The sequence below is a fragment of the Liolophura sinensis genome, chromosome 5, assembly GCF_032854445.1.
Source record: "Liolophura sinensis isolate JHLJ2023 chromosome 5, CUHK_Ljap_v2, whole genome shotgun sequence".
Taxonomy (NCBI): domain Eukaryota; kingdom Metazoa; phylum Mollusca; class Polyplacophora; order Chitonida; family Chitonidae; genus Liolophura; species Liolophura sinensis.
The window spans coordinates 17,542,484-17,564,485 of record NC_088299.1 but is presented as its reverse complement, the minus strand read 5'-3'; the positions used below and the strand labels follow the sequence as shown (position 1 = coordinate 17,564,485).

At 39.9% G+C, this 22,002-nt stretch overlaps 1 long non-coding RNA gene across 1 annotated transcript; it reads right to left on the bottom strand.

Annotated features, from left to right (window-relative positions):
- Positions 1-7,009: 7,009 nt before the first annotated feature.
- On the bottom strand, positions 7,010-9,830 carry LOC135465541 (uncharacterized). Its single transcript, XR_010444044.1, has 3 exons — positions 9,757-9,830; positions 8,274-8,332; positions 7,010-7,283 (listed from the first exon to the last, which is right to left on the bottom strand). It is a non-coding gene; the product is annotated as an uncharacterized LOC135465541 (long non-coding RNA).
- Between the last annotated feature and the right edge of the window lie 12,172 nt (positions 9,831-22,002).

Below are 22,002 nucleotides of genomic sequence, written 5' to 3'. Positions count from 1 at the left end.
GGCCAGATGATCTCCACTATCAGCTTTTACGACACCTTCCAGAATCTTCCTTGAGGGTGCTTCTTGGAATTTTTAATACCATTTGGATTATCGGGAATTTTCCTGCCTCATCGCAAAACGCTATTATTGTGCCCATTCCAAAGCCCGGAAAGGATTCAACCGATCCAAATAACTATCGTCCTATTTCTTTAACCAGCTGTGTATGCAAGACTATGGAGAGGATGATTAACGATCGCTTAGTCTGATTTTTGGAGACTAACGAGTTGATAAGCGACATTCAATGTGGATTTCGAAAGAATCGCAGTACTGCTGATCATCTTGTTCATCTAGAATCCTTTATTAAGAAAGGTATCGTTAATCGTGACTATGTCGTATCTATATTTTTTGATCTGGAAAAGGCATATGACACTACTTGGAAATATAGTATTATGAAAGATATGCATGGATGTGGACTTTGAGGTCGGCTTCCTGAGTTTATTCATAAACCATCGACACTTCCAAGTTCGGGTTGGGGCTACCCTATCTGACTACTTTGAAAAAGATCAGGGGGTTCCTCAAGGCAGCATTTTATCAGTTACTCTCTTTAGCATTAAGATAATTGGCCTTGTCAGAGTTTTATCTCCTAGTATGAATGCATCCCTTTTTGTGGACGATCTTGGTATCTCTTGTCGAGGCAAAGGTATGCACACTGTCGAGAGACAGCTGCAGCTTTGCCTTAACAAAATCCAGTGCCTCAACGGTTCACAGTCAAGCACATATTGCTTGACTGTGGCGACTTTGCTCCTGCACGAGATCCCTTTTATCACGTGATCTCTCTTGCAGAACTTTTCAATTCTGTAGAAAGTGATACTATTTTTGATTTTCTCCCTACCATTGGTATTGCAGGAAAGCTGTGATTTTAAACTACCGCCCGTGTTTGTTATATGACTTCTGATGTCCTTTTTTGACTGACTAGTAAATGACTTATCCGCAGTAGATCGACTACTTAACGTTTTATTGTCGCGATAAAACTGAAATATTGTTGAAAGCGACGTAAAAACTTTCACTCACTCACTCACTTACCTCTAGTTAGTCAAATGGACGTTGTAATACCTCACACCACATACCTCTAGCTAGTCAAATGAACGTGTTAATACCTCAGACCACATACCTCTAGCCAGTCAAATAAACGTTGTAATACCTGACACCACATACCACTAGCTAGTCAAATAGACGTCGTAATTCCCCACACCATATACCTCTACCTATTCAAATGGACATGGTAATACCCCACACGACATACCTCTAGCTAGTCAAATGGACGTTTTAATACCCCATACGACATACCTCTAGCTAGTCAAATGAACGTGGTAATACCCCACACCACATACCTGTAGCTAGTCAAGTGGACGTTGTAATACCTCACACAGCATATCTCGATCTAGTCAATGGACGTCGTAATACCTCACAAAACATACCTCTAGCTAGTCAAATGAACGTCGTAATACCTCACACCTCATACCGCTGGCTAGTCAAATGGACATTGTGCGATGGCCCTCTCACCAATGGGGTCGCTGGGATTTCAAGTCCAGCTTATGCTGGCTTCCTTTCAGGCTTTAAGTGGGAATGTCGTACAGCAATCCGCCGATGGTTGTGGGTTTCCCCTATGTCCAACGTTCCTCTCACCATAATGCTGGCCGCCGTCGTATAAGTGAAACATTCTTCAGTGCGGCGGTTTGAAATTCTGGGTGAGAGGACACAAGGTGTGAGGTAGTGATGAGGCTGCGAGTGACGTCCCCTTGGCGTTGCTAGGCACGCCTCCCAGCTGCCGGCATGGAAAGGTCCAGATTTTGACGGTCAACCTATGTCAAGACTTTTATGGCTTCTTTCTCAGAGGCTGGGCCAGATATGCACCAAAGCTTATTGGCCACGGAATGTTTGGGACTGAGCTACAGCGCTGGACGTTAACATTGTCGCTTATGGAAAATTAATGGGGGTCCGAGGCCATATAAGGCCGTGTCGACCTGTACATCGGCAGTTAACTTTGGATCACAAACACAAAATCAATGAGGAAAAAGCAGAATGCCTCGCAAAAACCTTCGCAGAAAATAGCAGCTATCGAAACCTTAATCCATCGTTCAAAATAATCAAGGATAACATATTTATACAACTAGAGCCAGACGATCACGTTGAACATGATCTTAACAAAGATTTCTCCCTACAGGAATATCACAAAACCATTCACTATAAAAAAGAAAACCCACCAGGCGAAGACAAATTAGGCTACAAAATCCTAAAACACTTACCGCTAAAAACACAAAATATAATACTAAAACTCATAAATACATAACACAAACTCATAAGTTGGGGGGAAAAAACAGCTGCCACAAAGTTGGAAATCGTCCATTGTCATTCGCATCCAAAAACTGGGGAAAAAAAACCATCAAATAGTTCCTCCTACCGCCCAATATCACTCACGTCATGCCTATGTAAACTAATGGAAACCATGGTCAAAAACAGACTAGAATTTCATCTTGTTAAAAATAAAGTACTAAAGTACTCCAAGTAGAAACACTTGAAAAACCCCTTCACCTTAGAAGAGAACAACTAACCCTCAAATATGCAGGAAAAATAAGCGCTTACGGTAATACACATCCATGTTACAATCTACTCCTCCCATATTCTGAATATAAAAATATCTAGAAAAAAAATGGACAAAACACTCAGCTCCAATAGGATATGAAATCAACTCCTTTGACTACCCCAAATAGACAATGCACTCCACGACCAAATTTCAAAACTGGAAAACCCAGTATATATCAAAGCTCAAGCCTTAGAACACTTCCACGAACACTACAACGGTCATCTAAAAATATATACTGACGGATCTAAAAATGTGCAGGGTCACACTGGATCATCATTTGCAATACCAGATCTAAACATAGTTAAAAACTATAAACCACCTCTCCGTCTATACTAGTGAATTAGTTGCAATTACAATGGCACTACAATGGATTCTTGAGAACAAACCAAACCGAGTAGCCATACTAAGCGACTCCCTCAGCGGATTAATTTCCATCCAAAACTCCAAATCTGAGAGCAGACCAGACCTCCTACAAGAAATAATCTCGCTAACTAACAAAGTACAGAAACAAAAAACCGAACTGACTCTAGCATGGGTTCCAGCGCATGTTAATATTCGAGGAAATGAAATTGCAGATCAGGCAGCAAAATCGAGCCTACAGAAATATCAACAAGATATAGACGTTCCCCTGAGCCAAACTGAAATATATACATTGATCAATACCCAAATTAACAATCAGTGGAAAGAGGAATGGGATAAAGAATCCTGCGGACGGTGGCACTATAAAATATTAGACAAACGATTACAAAATTAAATTCTTTCCAATTTTGAATAACCACTATGACAAAAACATATCACGCCTGAGACTACGGAAAACAGGGCTCAAAGCACATCTAGCAACTATAATCCAAAATTCTTCACCAACTTGCCCAGCCTGTCAAGAGGATGATGAAACCATTGAGCACTATTTGCTGCAATGTATTAAACACGGTAAAGAACGAAGACGATTGGTAGAATGCCTGCAAATCTACAAATGTGAACTTGGCCTTCAGACTATCCTTAACCCCAAACCACACCTGAGAGCACAAATATTCTCCTTACTAAAAGAATACATCAAATCGACGGTTAACGAAAGCCGAATCTAATAAAACATAATTGACCAACAATGGCGATACCTTGATTCTGAGGGCCGTTTCTGCTCTTGTCAACAATACGTCACCTTCTCTGATTAAAAACGGTGCATTTTCCAAAATTACCAAACACATATACTAACAACGGCGATACCTTGATTTTGAGGGCCGTTTATTCCACAGATACATAATTCCTTCCTACAACTTTATCTCCAACTATATCGGCGATACCTTGATCTTGAGGGCCGATAAAACGTCCATAAAACCGATCTGCAAAAACACAGCACACGAGAACAATGTAACCACAAAAGTTGATAATTGTAGTAATTAATAATATTTCTCCATTTACTAATCTGTTTGTTGTTATTTACCTATTCTTATTAGTTGATATTTATTTTCTATTTATTTACAGATGTGTATATATCATGCCAGGGCAGACTCTATTAATTTTTGATTGGTAGCTATACCATTAATTTGCTCCTAAGTATCTGTTTTATCAAATATCTTCTTGCTTAAGATATACATTATCTCATAAAAAACCCTTCGCAAATCAAAAATACAACTATCTTGTATATTTGTTTTCTCTATTTGTTTTCACAGGAAAAAAAATATAGGATGAAAATCTTTATTATCGGCAGCAGTTACGTTCATAGGCTGGAGAATAGTATCCTTCGAAATTCGATCCCAAACTCTAGAATCGACTTTGGAACAGGCCAGGACATTCGGTTCATTGGCATTGGGGGAGCTAGAGTTAGGACACTTAGATGCTCTGGAAGATTGGAAAGTCTCCTTCAGGAGACTAAACCTGACCTAGTTTTCCTCCACATTGGGGGAAAACGATGCGGACTCTCACAAATCAGGATCAGGAATTTGCGCTGATATTTTAGAGTATGTTGGTGCACTTAAATCGAAATTCCAAATTCCAAGGATCTACATCAGCCAGCTTCTTTACCGTCAGGTAACTCGGCGAATTTCGGTCCACATTTATAATACAAAAATCCATGAAATTAACAAGAAGCTGACAAACAACCAATTGGCCACCTTCTGGAGACACAGGGGACTGATCCGACCACAAAAGCAAATTCTAACCAACGACGGAATGCACCTAAACACTCTAGGCCAGGAACTGTTCTACCGGTCTATGAAACATGCTGTCTGTGCCGCTATGGGAGGCCACAAATAAAAATTGGAAATAGAAAAAGAAATCAATTAAAGAAAACAGGGAAAACAATAAGAAGACCCATGGGACGAAAGAAAATTAACACCAAGGAAACGAAGACCAGAAACATGAAAGACATCACTACAATAGGACTATCTCTTGATTTAACTAAGCGGATGAGGCCTGACATCCTTGCTCCTCATTTATACTTTTCGCACCTGTTACAGGCACAGGTTTCCAGTACGCTGGTTTTTCCTGGACGGCGTCCGGTATAAGTGGCGGGAGCTCCTGAACTCCACGTCACAGAGGAGGAAGCAAGAGAACAAAACTGTTAACCAATAAATAAAAGCACTGCTGTTGTTTTCTCTCTGTCTAAATTTCTGTATAGGCAGCTCAATGTAACTCTTTAATGTAGATCTATGTATTTCTAATGTAAAGATAACATTAATCTCTGTAAATAGCTTACTATTTATCCCCTTTCTGTTAAATGACCATGGCAGCATTTGAACCTATACAATAAGCTATACACTTGCTACCACAAAGAGGTTTAATCCCACTAATTGACTCATGTACATATGTAAATAGTATACCAACGCACTGCTATTATATAACCAAAATATTCATGTGTTAAAAAAAAATAAATAAAACACTGATTTGATGGGCCATGATATCCGCCAGGAAAGTGACCCTAAAACCAGTATTTAAACAAAAAAATCTTGCACAGCTCGCTCGGAGAACTCGTCTCTCTTCCTGAATAAGGACACTGAGGCAAAGTCCTGAATAAGGCCTGGCGGGTATTAAACGACGCTTACAGCCTGCAGAAGGTTATCGGAGCTTATCACGCCAGCTTCTGTCCTGATTACAAGGGCCGGACTGAGTGCTCACGCCGGTGCGTGCGCATTACCTCTCTGTATATATATCTTCAATAAACTGTCGCAAACTTATCCAGTGTGTTCTGGTTCGTCTACCAATCTCGGGAGCCCCTGCTCGAAACAAGTCTATCCCTGGGGATTAGGCTTTATGGACGATCCTTATAATATTGTGTTATCTGGCTTCGTAACAATATGTACATGTTATGCCTATTCGATCGGTGTTTAACGTTGTGCTCGACTCAAGTTTTCACTCATATGGCAAAGGCTAGGGGCCGGTTATTTAAAGCTCGCTTTGCTAAGTAAGCCCTTCACTACCTTGACAGTGTATGTTATAATGTGCATTTAGCTAGGGCCAGTTAACACTACGAAAGCTTCATGAAAACCTCACGACTTAAAGCCGCCACAGAAACCGTGAGAAATAGCTTTGAACACGTGGTCTAGGTGGCCACGGGCCTCACAGTCGCCATGAGTCAACTGAGCCTTGACATATATATGAGTTCCTATACACGATTCAGTATTGTCATTTATTTACCGTTGCCACGAATTTACAGAGCGCCCTTACCATAGGCGGGTGGCTGCTCAACCATGGAAAGAGTTATGTCCCTTTGTGCTTTTAGTATCCATGTATTCTTACATCGGTCAACATCTTCGCCTTTTGACGGCATGCTGCGCGTGTTTTCTGTTTGACTTTCTGGTTAAGCTGTGGGTTAAATGTAAAGGCCTCACCAAGTTGTTCACACGTGCGTGTGCGTGGCGGTATAACGGTTAAGCATTATTCAGAGCAACCCACAAAACACATAGATCACACGTTCTCTGTCGTCGTTGGCTTATATGTCGATGCATACATCGCTTCCGTCCATTTTCCATGGACATTAATTTATTTGAAGCCATTGGTTGTTTGTTCGTAATGATTTAAACAAGGTGACGTCACAACATGTAACATCAGTAGGCAAACGGTGAATGCAAACGTCTTCGTAGTGGACACGTCTGTCAGCAACCTGCGGAAGGTCGTGGGTTTCCCCCGGGCTCTGCCCGGTTTCCGCCCACCATAATGCTGGCCGCCGTCGTATAAGTGAAATATTCTTGAGTACGGCGTAAAACACCAATCAAAAAAAAAAAAAAAAAATCGTAGTGGACACAGGTAATTTCACCCACATGATACGAATTTCTTCAAGACATTTTCAGGAACAATTTCACTTCCTCGTGATTGCCTTCAACGCCGCTGGAGCCACAAGAGGCGCCAGCTGTTTCAGCATTCCCCAAACCTGAATGAAGCCGTTGTAGAGACGCAGAGCCCAGCCTGAGCTGTTGCATTGTTTCTCCACCTCGTGGTTTTGATCGAAACATACCACGAACCGGTTGGTGCTGCTCCCACTCCAAAAGCAGTAGTCGATGTTGTCTCCTATACAGCGGACAACAGCATTCTTCCACACCCAGGAAGGGTGTTCCCCTAGAAGGGTCATCCCGCCCCTCAGCACACGCCGGTCTTGTTCTGTCACCCCAGACTGGATCATTTTCTGGAAGTCACTCTCTTCTATACGTGGAGAACACTCTATTTGCTGAAACAACAACAATAGTATACTATATTAAAAAAAACTCTAGAAACTGCACTGTGTCCAGAATTATCCTACAAAAAACGAAATAGTGGTTTACGCATCGGATGGCTCTGTTTTAATATCTTTTTCTTGCTACATCGTACAGCCACTCTCCTCAGTACGCGGAGAACACCCTACGTTGCTACAAAGCAACAACTGCGTGCAGTGCATTAATATGTAGAATGTTACAATGGAATATACTGGACACTGCGCTGTGTAATACATTTCGGTGTAATACATTGATTAAACATGCAGCTGAATGATTGGCAGGCTCATGCAGAATTGGTAGCTAGCCAACATTAAAGACAGACGCTGTCTGCCATAAAAAGCTGATTGCATACCCTCATTATAAGTTGAACACAAAAAGTAATATTAATTCGTAAAATAGTATACATTATTTATAATATAAGTACCAAGCTGTTCATTTATTTATTTTGGCGGATACTTAAAAGAGGATAGAAATGTAGCATACAGTTTTTTTCCGACATGAATTTCATGACCTTAATTCCTGTGACATTGACGTTTCTCAAGATTTTGTACAACTTTAAGTTGTCGTTTCAGTGATAAAGAGAGCAATTCCCGTATTAAAAGGATCATTAAAATGTTATAGTTTATTTTCGTAGTCCGGTACTGAGATACAAGTACATGTGTGTATATAAACCGGGCAGAGCCCGGGGGAAAGCAACTGTAAATCGTCATATACTTTGAATTGTTCGTTATGTAATGTGACGACTGTAGTCGGTGAAAATGTCTGATTAAGTATTGTAGAATTAGGATCATAGTGTTTAATATCGGATAATCTTTATCCTCACATGTCATCCACTGAGATTATATTAAGTGCTGTGTGGCTAACACTGCAATAATATGCATGTCATAAAAGTACATAACTTCTGAAACGAAAGTGTTGCGATACACGATCGTCTTTCATTATATATTATCAGGAAAATAACTCACTTCAGAGCCTTCAAATATCCGGGTAGTTTGTGAATTCCCCATGGCTATATTAGGACGTCCTATAAAGAAAGGAAAAGATAACTGTTATTATGAGGAAGTCTATCCTCAGGAAACATTATGTCTATTATGAGGAAGTCTATCATAATGTAAGACTAGGCTACAGAGCCGTCTGTTTTCAAGCATGTGCTGTTTTCAAATGCACCGTATCACTGACTTCCAATTTAATCATAGAAGTAGCAACAGACATCATTTGAATAGTTCACTCATTTGTCCCAACACGCCCGACAGTAAAAACGTACCTGTATATTGTTTACAGGTCCATGTTACATATTATAACATGGAGCTTGATTATTCAGGCATGGTCTTGTTATAAATTTGTAATTTTTAAACATAAGCTTTAATTCTGTAAATGTTCCATTTTGTAGGTATTAAACTTGGGTCTCGTGATTAGTGTAATTTCAAAGCTATTTGATACATTTTTTCGGGCTGCGGCTAGCTATGGTTGTGAAGCATGAGGGTTCCATGAAGGTATTGCTCTGGAACGTATCCATATTAACTTTTTTAAACAGTTGCTAGGCGTCACTTTGCCTAAATCAAATGTATGAAGATAGGCCCACAAGTATAGTGAACTTGATATCAAATCACTGTACCTGCAGTCACCACAGAAATTACATACACAAAATGTAAAATATCTTCTGAAAATAACCAGTTCAGAAAATTTATTTTCGAAAAATGTATCACGCCTACATATGGAGATGTGTGAAAAAAGTCTGTATGAATTTGATGTCAGATGGAAACCATACTCCAATAGATATGGTTCCGGTGAAATGTGCTTAAATGCTGGTTATGTGGATATTAAACGGTTCTGTGAAATGTTTAAGTAAAGAGATGTTTGTAAAAATCAAATCACTTAAATTCGTTATAGGTATATAAAATGTGATGTCGGCTTCGAGACTTATTCAGATAAAATGAAAGCACTGATCATAGAAAAGTAGTGTCTAGATTACGAACGTCATCCCTTAAACAAACAATAGAAATCAGACACCGTGGTAGTAGCACAAGATTGACGGGAAATTTGAGAACGTGTAAAATGTGTACGCGAAATGATGTTCAGGAAACAAAAGTCATTTTCTATTTATTTTTCCATTTTACACTTCTTTACGTACAAAGTACTTTAAGGCAAGAAGCATACACTCAAATCCTGAGAACATAATTGGTGTGATAGTCGTTCTGCAAACGCCCCCAACCCCCAACCTCCAACCCTGCCACACATTCCTGGGTCAAATTTCCCCCTCCAAACCCCTCTGGTTTGGTATGATACCAGATACATGTGCTATTCAGCTTTGTGTTCATATGTATAGGGACTACATGTATAGACCTGCAGACCAGCCCACCGGTCCTTTGGACTAAGTTTGTATTCGTGTAACATGGCAATTAACATGTCGGGAACAATCCAGTGTTATATGTCTTATCTACTACTTACCTGAACCTGTGTTTGACGTCCTCACACGGCTGTGGCCGTACTAACAAAATTACACCAGTAATGTCTCCTCTCACTGTACAGGGACAGAATTAGAAGGTGACTCATGTAGATTACCACGAAACTTATTCAACGAAATCCATTTACCCAGTTTCACTTTCAATTCCGCAAGCTCACAACGCCTATATGCATGAAAACATGCGGCGCCTCCACATGTCTATTCCACAGTACAGTGTATAGTGTCTTATCGACTTTGTTAGAAGCATGTATTATAACATTTGTCAAAATGTTACAAAACTTGTCACATTAAAAAATCTATTTTTAACATTGACCCAAATGAAACCTTGACAATATGCAGAAGTACTCGTCAAAGTCTCTCCGAAAGTATTTTGCATCATCAAGGTCAGTCGCCTTGTGGTATATAAAAATACGAGCTCTTTTGGTGGGTTACTGCACAGCGGCCATATCTTTCATGGCCATGAAACTTTATGGACTTTTTGTGTATGAGGGGCCTCCGTGGCTCAGTTGGTTAGCGCGCTAGCGCAGCGTAATGACCCTGAGACTCTCACCAATGCGGTCGCTATGAGTTCAAGTCCAGCTCATGCTGGCCTCCTCTCTGACCGTACGTGGGAAGGTCTGCCAGCAACCTGCGGATGGTAGTGGGTTTCTCCCGGGCTCTGCCCGATTTCTACCCACCATAATGCTGGCCGCCGTCGTATAAGTGAAATATTCTTGAGTACGGCGTAAAACACCAGTCAAATAAATAAATTTTCGTGTATGGACACTGTTCTCGCCGGATACCTAATGCACCGGTGATCCGAGTGCACCTTTCCCAGCTAATACATATGTATCAATGGTATTCTGAAGATTAAATGACATCTTATGTATCTGTAGATTCATTTTATTTTACTCGCTGCGCCATGGTCTAGTGGTTGGACGTTTTCGACATTTGTATTTCCATTTTCGCATTAAACAAAAACCATTATTTTAAAGTTCTTGGTTGTGATCATGATAATGTATCGTCTGTGTGTACAAAGTAAAAATTAAAAAATTGTCGTTGTAACCAACATTTTGGCTGATTTAACTCCTAAACTATGAGGAAACCTATGTATATAATGTAAACATGTTACAGTATAGAGAGTTAACCCAGAGCAACGACGACAACGTGTACCATGAAGGAGGTCTTGAGGACCTCAGTACAAAGACAGAGAATTCTAACCTTGTAAAAAAAATTAACAATTTCTATATGTCTTACATATAGAGACAAACCAAAACAATACGGAGAAGAAAATGCAGTTAAAATACTGTTTCTAATTCATAATAAACAAAATTCCATAAGCTTATTGTCGACACCAAGAACTCAATGCCTCGAGTGATGTCATAATTATTCTAAAGCATGCTGCATGCTGGACAATGGCAGTGGAGAGTAATTTGTTTTACAATGGCTGCACCAACAAACGTTTAAAACAAACTCACCGCAGTAGCACAACCCACAACACTGTCTCTGGGAATAGAGTACATCGCTCCAATTTCCCAATATCCATCTATACTGCCGTGAGATCACATAGTGCAAGAGATCAAATGGAATTCATTTATTACGGTGATATGATACTAAAACGTCTAAACAATTTCAAAAAAAAATTGTTATAAAATTGTTATAACTTCATTTTCCTTGCAAGAATATGAGCTTCCCACACCAACGTGTAGAGTGTAGGCACGGACTCACCAACGAAGTAGATGTATTAGGCATATTTACCGATTAGATCTATGACCTCTATCATGACCTTTATCATGTCAGCACAATGTTACTGAGTTGTTCTTTTCAAATGCAGCATTAATTACAAAACAACTGAAATTCAGCTCCGGAATTTATATACAGCTGACCAAGAAGGTCAGTGTTTCCTGTGTCCAACGTTCCTCTCACCATAATGCTGGCCGCCGTCGTATAAGTGAAATATTCTTCAGTGCGGCGTAAAACATCAATCAAATAAAAAAAATCAATCAAAATGAATGCTTGGACGCGGCTATGAAATACGAATCAAAATACACAAACGGAGGTAATACAGATTACGCAATGAACAGCAACTCTAAACGGTAAATACTTACTTCAAGATTTCTGAGTATGCGAGAGACCAACAGATTCAGTACACTTTATCATTGTAGTTTTACCACGAGATCTTGGATAAACACCATGTTTGGTCAAGTGGCGAACATTTACACATCCCCTTTGATCCCTAAAATACACCCTGTAACAGCAGACCACGTCGGCATGGTAAGGGTCATGTAAAATCATGCTCAAGAACCGAATAAATGACCACTGGCTCGTCCAGGGATGGAAAAAAAAACAGCCCAAGAAAACCAAGTGTTGTATTATTATTATTGTTGTTGTTATTATTATTACTATTATTATTACTGTTGCTCTTGCTGACGTTTTGACGAATGTCAAATCCTCGACAAGCACTGTGCCAGCCACAGTTCAGAATTAATACGCAATTGTTTCTCAATTTTCACAAATGATGTAATACATTGCCTGATCTTATATATTATGGCGGGGAAAACCATCATTGGTTGATGTACCGGTATCGATCCGATTCTCCTTGATGTATAAGATATTTATTATAAGAGCACTCGATGATATTTATCAGGTGATAATTGCCCGATGTCATACGAAAACAGTACATGGTTCTACACGATTTGTTTTTGTGCTGTGAAATGGGATCATGGGGGACATACGTATGTATATGTATGCCTATTCCATCGGCGTCTAACGTTGTGCTCGACTCAAGTTTTCACTCATATGGCAAAGGCTAGGGGCCGGTTATTTGAAGCTCGCTTTGCTAAGTAAGCCCTTCACTACCTTGACAGTGTATGTTATAATGTGCATTTGGCTAGGGCCAGTTAACACTATGAAAGCTTCATGAAAACCTCACGACTTAAAGCCGCCACAGAAAACGTGAGGAATAGCTTTGAACACGTGATCTAGGTGGCCACGGGCCTCACGGTCGCCATGAGCCAACTGAGCCTTGACATATTGTTATGTATGACTATTTAACGTTCTTCATGTACTGTTAGTCTGCGGACCTTTGTGTTATATGTTATAAGCGTAAACAGGCCCTGTTATATATGTACAGCGCGGACCTGGCGGGAAAGACACCTTGTTCAATGCTCTGTTTATTTAACTGGCTGTTCATTGGCTGTTAATTCTGTGTTTAAGAATAGTTGAATCCACCTGGAGCGTATATAAGCCGTGTTTTCTGTGCAGAGTGGAGGGAGTTTTGCTGCATCCACTGGGAGCCAGGAGAGTGTGCGACGCTCTCGTATGGAGTCCATTATTTTGATATGAGCTGGTGATGCCAGTTTCATTTGGGAGGACAGATTTTTTTATGCCGGCACCGTTTGTGTACCACAGTAGTACTGATGTCTGGTTATGTGAATTTCTGCGGAAGTCACGTTTATTGGTGTTCGGATCTTTATTATGATTATACAGTGTGTGACTGTGTAGTTTGTTTAACACGCTGACCTCACCTGACCGACAGGGTCGTCAAGGACTCTAAACTGAAAGTTTTCAGTTTTGTAAAGGACGTTCGTTCTGCCACAAGGTGACATTACTCTACGTCTCTGAACGGCTCGTTTTGTGAGTTTCTGCGGGAAACTGTTCTAAAGTGGATTATACCTCCATGCCTGTATTTACCCTGTGTTGTGCTCTGCGGGTGTGACGTCATTCAAAGGCTTGACTGTTCCAGTTCTGTGTAACCTGTGTTCGCGTTCGCTAACCTAGCGAAGTACCCGACTGGGACAATTTGTGAATTGTGTGTTTATCCCATGGTCTTTACGTTAGGATCTCCTGGAATACGTTCCTTGGGATACAAAGGTGAACTGGAAACTTTTAAAGACCGGTAATACTGATGTGTATGTTTTTTTTATGTTGTTGTTGTTGAACTGTCTGTAAAACTGTACGACTCATTTTATATATATAAAGCATTGTAATATTTGAGTCACTGAGTCTGTTTTCTGTTGCTGTTTTCAATACCGTAACAATATATATATGAGTTCCTATACACGCTTCAGTATTGAGTCATTTACTTTACCGTTGCCACGAATTTACAGAGCGCCCCTTCCCATAGGCGGGTGGCTGCTCAACCATCGAAAGAGTTATGTCCCTCTTTTAGTGCTTTTTAATAATATCCCTGTAATTCTTACTATCGGTCAACATCTTCGCCTTTTGACGGCATGCTGCGCGTGTTTTCTGTTTGACTTTCTGGTTAAAGCTGTGGGTTAAATGTAAAGGCCTCACCGAGTTTGTTCACCACGTGCGTGGGCGTGGCAGTATAACGGTTAAGCATTATTCACAGCAACCTACAAAAACACATGATCACACGTTCTCTGTCGTCGTTGGCTTATATGTCGATGCATACATCGCTTCCGTCCATTTTCCATGGACATTAATTTAGTTGAAGCCATTGGTTGTTTGTTCGTAATGATTTAAACAAGGTGACATCACAACATGTAACATCAGTGGGCAAAACGGTGAATGCGAATGTCTCGTAATGGACACAGGTAATTTTACCCACATCATACGTATTTCTTCAAGACATTTTCAAGAACAATTTCAGCCATTTCAGCAGCCCCCAAACCTGAATGACGTCGTTGTAGAGATACAGCGCCCAGCTGGTGTTGTTGCATTGTTTGTTCACCTCGTCGTTTTCATCTAAACATAGGCCTACCACGAACAGGTTGGTGCTAGCTCCCACTCCAGAAGCAGAAGTCGATTTTGTCTCCCATACAGCGGACAACAGCATTCTTCCACACCCAGTCAGGGTGTTCCCCTAGAATGGTCATCCCTACCACTCAGCTCACGCCGGTCTTTTTCTGTCACCCCAGACTGATCATTTTTAGGAAGTCACTGTCTTCTATACGCGAAAAACACTCTATTTGCAGAAACTACAACAACAGTATATTATCTTGAAATACTCTAGAAACTGCACTGTGTCCAGAATTATCGTACAAAAACGAAATAGTGGTTTACTCATCGGATGGCTCTGTTTTAATGTCTTTATACTGCTACATCGTACAACCACTCTCCTCAGTACGCGGAGAACACCCTACGTTGCTACAAAGCAACAACTGCGTGCAGTGCATTAATATGTAGAATGTTACAATGGAATATACTGGACACTGCGCTGTGTAATACATTTCGGTGTAATACATTGATTAAACATGCAGCTGAATGATTGACAGGCTCATGCAGAATTGGTAGCTAGCCAACATTAAAGACAGACGCTGTCTGCCATAAAAAGCTGATTGCATACCCTCATTATAAGTTGAACACAAAAAGTAATATTAATTCGTAAAATAGTATACATTATTTATTCATTTATTTATTTTGGCGGATACTTAAAAGAGGATAGAAATGTAGCATACAGTTTTTTTCCGACATGAATTTCATGACCTTAATTCCTGTGACATTGACGTTTCTCAAGATTTTGTACAACTTTAAGTTGTCGTTTCAGTGATAAAGAGAGCAATTCCCGTATTAAAAGGATCATTAAAATGTTATAGTTTATTTTCGTAGTCCGGTACTGAGATACAAGTACATGTGTGTATATAAACCGGGCACAGCCCTGGGGAAAGCAACGGTAAATCGTCATATACTTTGAATTGTTCGTAATGTAATGTGACGGCTGTAGTCGGTGAAAAAGTCTGATTAAGTATTGTAGAATGAGGATCATAGTGTTTAATATCGGATAATCTTTATCCTCACATGTCATCCACTGAGATTATATTAAATGCGGTGTGGCTAACACTGCAATAATATACATGTCATAGAAGTACATAACTTCTAAAACGTGTTCCGATACACGATCGTCTTTCATTATATATTATCAGGAAAAAAACTCACTTCAGAGCCTTCAAATATCCGGGTAGTTTGTATATTCCCCATGGCTATATTAGGACGTCCTATAAAGAAAGGAAAAGATAAAGTCTATCATAATGTAAGACTAGGCTACAGAGCCGTCTGTTTTCAAGCATGTGCTGTTTTCAAATGCACCGTATCACTGACTTGCAATTTAATCATAGAAGTAGCAACAGACATCATTTGAATAGTTCACTCACTTGTCCCAACACGCCCGACAGTAAAAACGTACCTGTAGATTGTTTACAGGTCAGTGTTACATATTATAACATGGAGCTTGATTATTCAGGCATGGTCTTGTTATAAATTTGTAATTTTTAAACATAAGCTTTAATTCTGTAAATGTTCCATTTTGTAGGTATTAAACTTGGGTCTCGTGATTAGTGTAATTTCAAAGCTATTTGATACATTTGTTCGGGCTACGGCTAGCTATGGTTGTGAAGCATGGGGGTTCCATGAAGGTATTGCTCTGGAACGTATCCATATTAACTTTTTTAAACAGTTGCTAGGCGTCACTTTGCCTACATCAAATGTATGAAGATAGGCCCACAAGTATAGTGAACTTGATATCAAATCACTGTACCTGCAGTCACCACAGTAATTACATACACAAAATGTAAAATATCTTCTGAAAATAACCAGTTCAGAAAACATAATTTCGAAAAATGTATCGCGCCAACATATGGAGATGTGTGAAAAAAGTCTGTATGAATTCGATGGCAGATGCAAACAATACACCTATAGATATGGTTCCGGTGAAATGTGCTTAAATGCTGGTTGTGTGGATATCAAACGGTTCTGTGAAATGTTTAAGTAAAGAGATGTTTGCTGAAACCGAATCACCTAAATTCGTTATAGATATATAAAATGTGATGTCGGCTTCAAGACTCATTTAGATAAAATGAAAATACTGATCACTGAAAAGCAGTGTGTAGATTAAGAACTTTATCCCTTCCACAAAGAATAGAATCCGGACACCGTTGTAGTATCAAGTTCGAGGAGGAATTTGAAAACGTGTAACATGTGTACACAAAATGATGTACAAGAGGCAATTGTCATTTTCTATATATTTTTCCATTCTACACTTCTTTACGTACAAAGTAATTTAAGACATTTTTTGTTGGTGGTGAAGGGGGGGGGGGGGGGGGGGCACAGTGCTTACAAACTGTTGAACTCTTGTCTTCTCAATCTAAGAATCTTTATAGCAAAACAGCTGGAATGCTTTCAGTTACGCCGGGCCAGTGCTAACGATCCCTTCTGGTTATTCTCATACAACCACATATGAGTTTCATATCTAATATATGTAACAATTTATGCCGCCAATCTCTGTGTCTGTATCTGAGAGAGGAGAAGCACACGTGCTTACTCAAAACCTGAAAATATAACTGGTGTGATAGTCCATCTGCAAACGCCACCCCAACGTCAACTCACCCCCCAACCCCTACCCCATCCCTCACCACCACCACCACCGCCACCACCACCACCGCCACCACCACCACCACCGCCGCCACAAATTTCTGGGTCAAATTTACCCCCCTCCAAAAGCCTCCTGTTTCATAAGAGTTTCAGCTCTGCGTTCACATGTATATGGACTACATGTATAGACCTGTAGACAAGCTCGCCGGAGCTTTACTTTGGTCTTTTGTAATAAGTTTTTGTAACATGAAAATGAATGAGAAGAGAACATGCCAGTATTATATATCTTATCTATTCCTTACCTGTGTTTGACATGGCTGTGCCGGTACTAACAGAATTACACCAGGGCCTTTCTCCTGTCACTGTATAGGGGCAGACTTAAGTAAAAGCTGACTCATGTAAATTTCCACTAAACGTACTCAACGAAATCCAGTTTGTTTCCTTTTCGATTCTCCAAGCTCACAACGCTTATACGCATGAAAACAAACAACTCCAGCGTCAATACGGCTCGTCCACATGCGTATTCCACAGTATAGTGTACATTGATGTACGCAAAAAAAGCTGTTACTCACAGTTTACCTTGGATATTATGGGAAAAGTGCACCTGTACATGTCATACTATCAAAGCATCATGGGAAAAAACACGGTTATGATGGAAACAACATTTCTGAATAACAGAATCAATTCTGTTTATGCGGTCGCTGTGAGTTCAAGACCAGCTCATGCTGCCTTCCTCTCCGGCCGTACGTGGGAAGGTCTGTCAGCAACCTGCGGATGGTCGTGGGTTTCCCCCGGGCTGTGCCCGGTTTCCACCCACCATAATGCTGGCCGCCCTCGTATAAGTGAAATATTCTTGAGTACGGCGTAAAACACCAATCAAAAAAAAAAAAAAAAAAAAAAAAAAAAAATCAATTCTGTTTAGTTATTTATTTTACTGGTGTTGTACGCCGTAATTCTGGTACAAAATGATGAGAAATATTAGGCAAATTGGGTGAACATAGGGGATGAACGTAAAAAAATATGAGTTCAAGTTAACACAATATACACCCCAAGAACTGCATTTGTTTGAATACCAGCATCACTGAGGTGAGCATAACCCCTACCGGGTCACCATGACAACCGCGAAAATGTACAAATGTGAGTCGCGACACATCGTAGTCTGTGTATCTACATGCACGTATCCACCAAATATTAAAGCTCTACATATTTAAACAGTTGAAGTTATAGCCCGGACAAGAAACCATATCTATTTACATAGTATTCATAGGGAAAAAAGCCATCTGGCAACTATGACAAACGCGGAAATGTACAAATATGAGTCGAGACACATCGTCATCTATGTAAGTATGTATCCATCAAAAATTAAACACAGAAAACAGTGGGAGTTGTAGCCCGGACACGACATCATATCTATTTACATAGCATATATAGGCAAAATGGCAATCTGGTAGCCATGACAACCGCGCAAATAGACAAATCGTCATCTGTGTATCCATGCATCCTTCAAAAGTTAAAACTCTGTGTTGAAAACTGTTTAAACCCCACCAACAATCCCCCGTTTTGGTGGCGGCGTATTAAAATAGAGCCGCTGTCAGTCATCTGTAAATGTTATTCAAAGGACAGTTTTGAAAGTTCTTGCCAGAGCGTTAAGCTCCAGCTGTATCCATCCTGTCTGTATAGTAAAGATGAGACTTGGCACTATCACTGGAATTCAACACGCTTTCGTAACACTGAAGTCGTCGGAACGTACATGGTTCAGCTTTATCTTGGGGACATTGTGAGTTTGAGGGCGGGTCATTCCCCAGATGTTCAGAGTCTACCGTAAAACCGTAAAAAGACGCACACTGTCTGGGATCATACGGTGACACAGACACAGACTATTATCACAAATATAGTACTCTCCTCAATTGTGATTATCATCCCCCTTCCAGGAAAGATACAGACTCGACTCGCCTAATCCCTTGGGGAGGTATTTTGGTATATATATCTAGTAAGATTCATTGTACACGATACAACATTGAGCGTTAAGATAACGATAAGGCATAAAGAAATTCTTCTCTACACGTCGTACACATAATTCCCAGCAGTCCATGCGCAACTTTTAAATCTCATAAAAATATGTTGGAAAACTAGTAAAACTATAATCCTAACAGATGATCTGAACGATAATGTATTATATAATAAATCTCGCTTTCTTGAATTCATTTCATTACAACAAAATTTTAAAATATTATCACCGAACCTACTCATGTCACTGGAAAATCTAGCACTGCCCTTCATCCAGTCGCAATCTATGGTGATTTAAGTGTGCTTCATTGTGGTGTTATTAAAGCGGACAGAGGGGTGAGTGACCGTAGAGCTCCATTTATCGATTTTGCTATATCTTGTAATGTCTTCCAGTCATACTCAAGACAGGCCTGGATAGATAAGGTTGAAGATTTTGACCTTGACAACTAATTGGCAACAATTTTTTGATAATTGTACTGATACCGACAAAGGAAAAAAAGCACAAAAAAATGTGATTACGAAAAGAATTCACAAAACGCAATGGAAAAGAAAGCCGCTAAAAAAAGCGATGCGGGCAAAATACAAGCAATGCCGAAATAAAGTCAATAATATGAAAAAACCTCTTCACAAAAAGTAGATGTGAAAACTCGAAATTTGGCTCCAACACTGTTAACGCGATCAGGGATAACAAGAAATCAACAGTTATTCCTTTACTTATTAAGCAAAACGTAACAATAGGTATATCGAGAAAGCAAACGAGCTAAATGACAGCTTTGTTTTCATTTCCCTTATGGGCTACTCGACAGTTTCTTTCTATGAATATCAAGCAGGGTTTCTACCAAGACACTCGACTGTATTGCAAACTTACTGGATTCTCTCACAGCACTTTGTCAGTCGATAAATAAAGGAGTAAATAGTTCTCTGCGATATATCCAAGGCTTTTGATACAGATTGGCACAAAGCCTTGTTGTTTAAGACGCAACAAAATGGTATCTAGGACGATGTTCTTGACTGGTTGCATACCTATGTAGGCAACCGTAACCAGCCTGTTCTGGTAGGTACACCTCAGTCAGTATCTAAATCTATCTCAGCTGATGTGCCACCTGGGCAAGTAACGGTCTGTGGTCATTCTTGCATACATACTGTATTTATCTTTCTTTAGACCCATACTAGAACATGGATCATGTGTTTGGGACGGCTGCACTGCTACCGAATCTAGAACAGCTACAGCTCACTGCAACACGCATCGTAACAGGTCTTTTTAACTGCAGCAGAAATTCGTTATATCTTGATACTCGGTGAGAAACTTTAGAAAATAAGAGGAAAATACATGTAGTAAAGCTATTACTTATGTACCAATTAAGGAATGGCGAAACAGCGTTAGTTTATAATACGACACCATGTAAGTTAACAACGATGGAAAGCAGGTTGTGTTTAGGACAAGACTAAATAAGTTTTGAAATTTCCATGAGTAATACGAGAATGGAATAGCCTTAAGCTGTAGATGTTAGGAACAACACAGCTATCGGAATAACTGTCTGAGATTCCGGAGCATTTTGTATTCCTTTGTCCGTTGTATAAGTAAGACAAGGATGATAAAAACACTTCCAAACTGATTTGATATCCCAAGACTTGCTATGAGGGAAAGACACTTATTCTACTTAAGCCTAAAAATATTTTCGCAGCAGTGAATAGATATAGGCCTATGACGGAAATATAGGCCTACAACGGAAACTATAAAACTTGTTTTTAGCAACCCGAAGATGACTATCAATTTGTTACATTAAAATACTCTCTACGCTTGCTTTACATCACTTCCACCACTCGACAAGTTTGACCCTTGGAGCCGGTGCGACGCACGTGGGCTTTTTTAGATTTTGATTTTTCTGATTATTTATGTAGTAATTTTTCAATTTCAACTGCAAAAACATATATCCCCTAACTTTCAAGCGGTAGCATGACGTCCACATGCAGCTTGAATTGTTCTCTGTAAGATGTCAAAAACTCAACCTAGCATGACCAATATATGTTTGAGCAGTGGTTGCTGGAAGTAAAGTCATAGTATTTGTTACCTTGGTAACCTCTAGTAAGGTGTTCAAATAGTTTTCAATTCTGTCCAAACAAAATTTTGATATACTTTAACTGCATTCAACTAACTAGATACTTAGTGGCCCAGTGGCAGCTCGAAGTACTTACTAGGGAGCCTCTCGCCAATACGATCGCTATGAGTTCTAGTCAGAGAAGGCCTGTCATATAAACCTGCAGATGTCCATGGGTTTCCCTCGAGCAGTGCTCGGTTTCTTCCAACCATGATGCTGACCGCCGTCGCATAATTGAAATATTCTTGAGTAAATCGTAAAACAGCACTCAAATAAAATATTGCTCTATTAAACATTAATACAAAGGCCACAAATTCTGACAAATCTGCTGCTTCCAGCCAATTTATGGATACAATTCAACACACGACCCGTTTTCGTATTGACCCAAATCCCAGATTCCCTACGCTCCAATAGGAAATACTGAAGATCATGGCGGGCTACACAAATGATGTGACATTTTTAACATCAATCTGATGCTATTAAATTAATGTCAATCCTTTTGTCACAAAATATAAGCACTGGTCAATAAAGCTGGAAAATCTGAGTAAACTGAACCGAGAATGGTTTACGAAGTCTGTAGAAAGGACAGTCGTTCACCGTTCAGTAGCCAATGTTCTAAGTGACATTGACCATGAACAGTTGTGTACATTCGGCAATAAATTCTGCATGTAGACAAAACTAAAAATGTTATGGCAGAGTGAAGACATCACTATGGTTGCTGACAGCGTCCATTTTTTTTTCGTGCCCTTCCCGAAGGTCGCCGAAGGGGCGGGTCCCGCGATATTAATTAAACCGGTACCTCCACACTTTCCA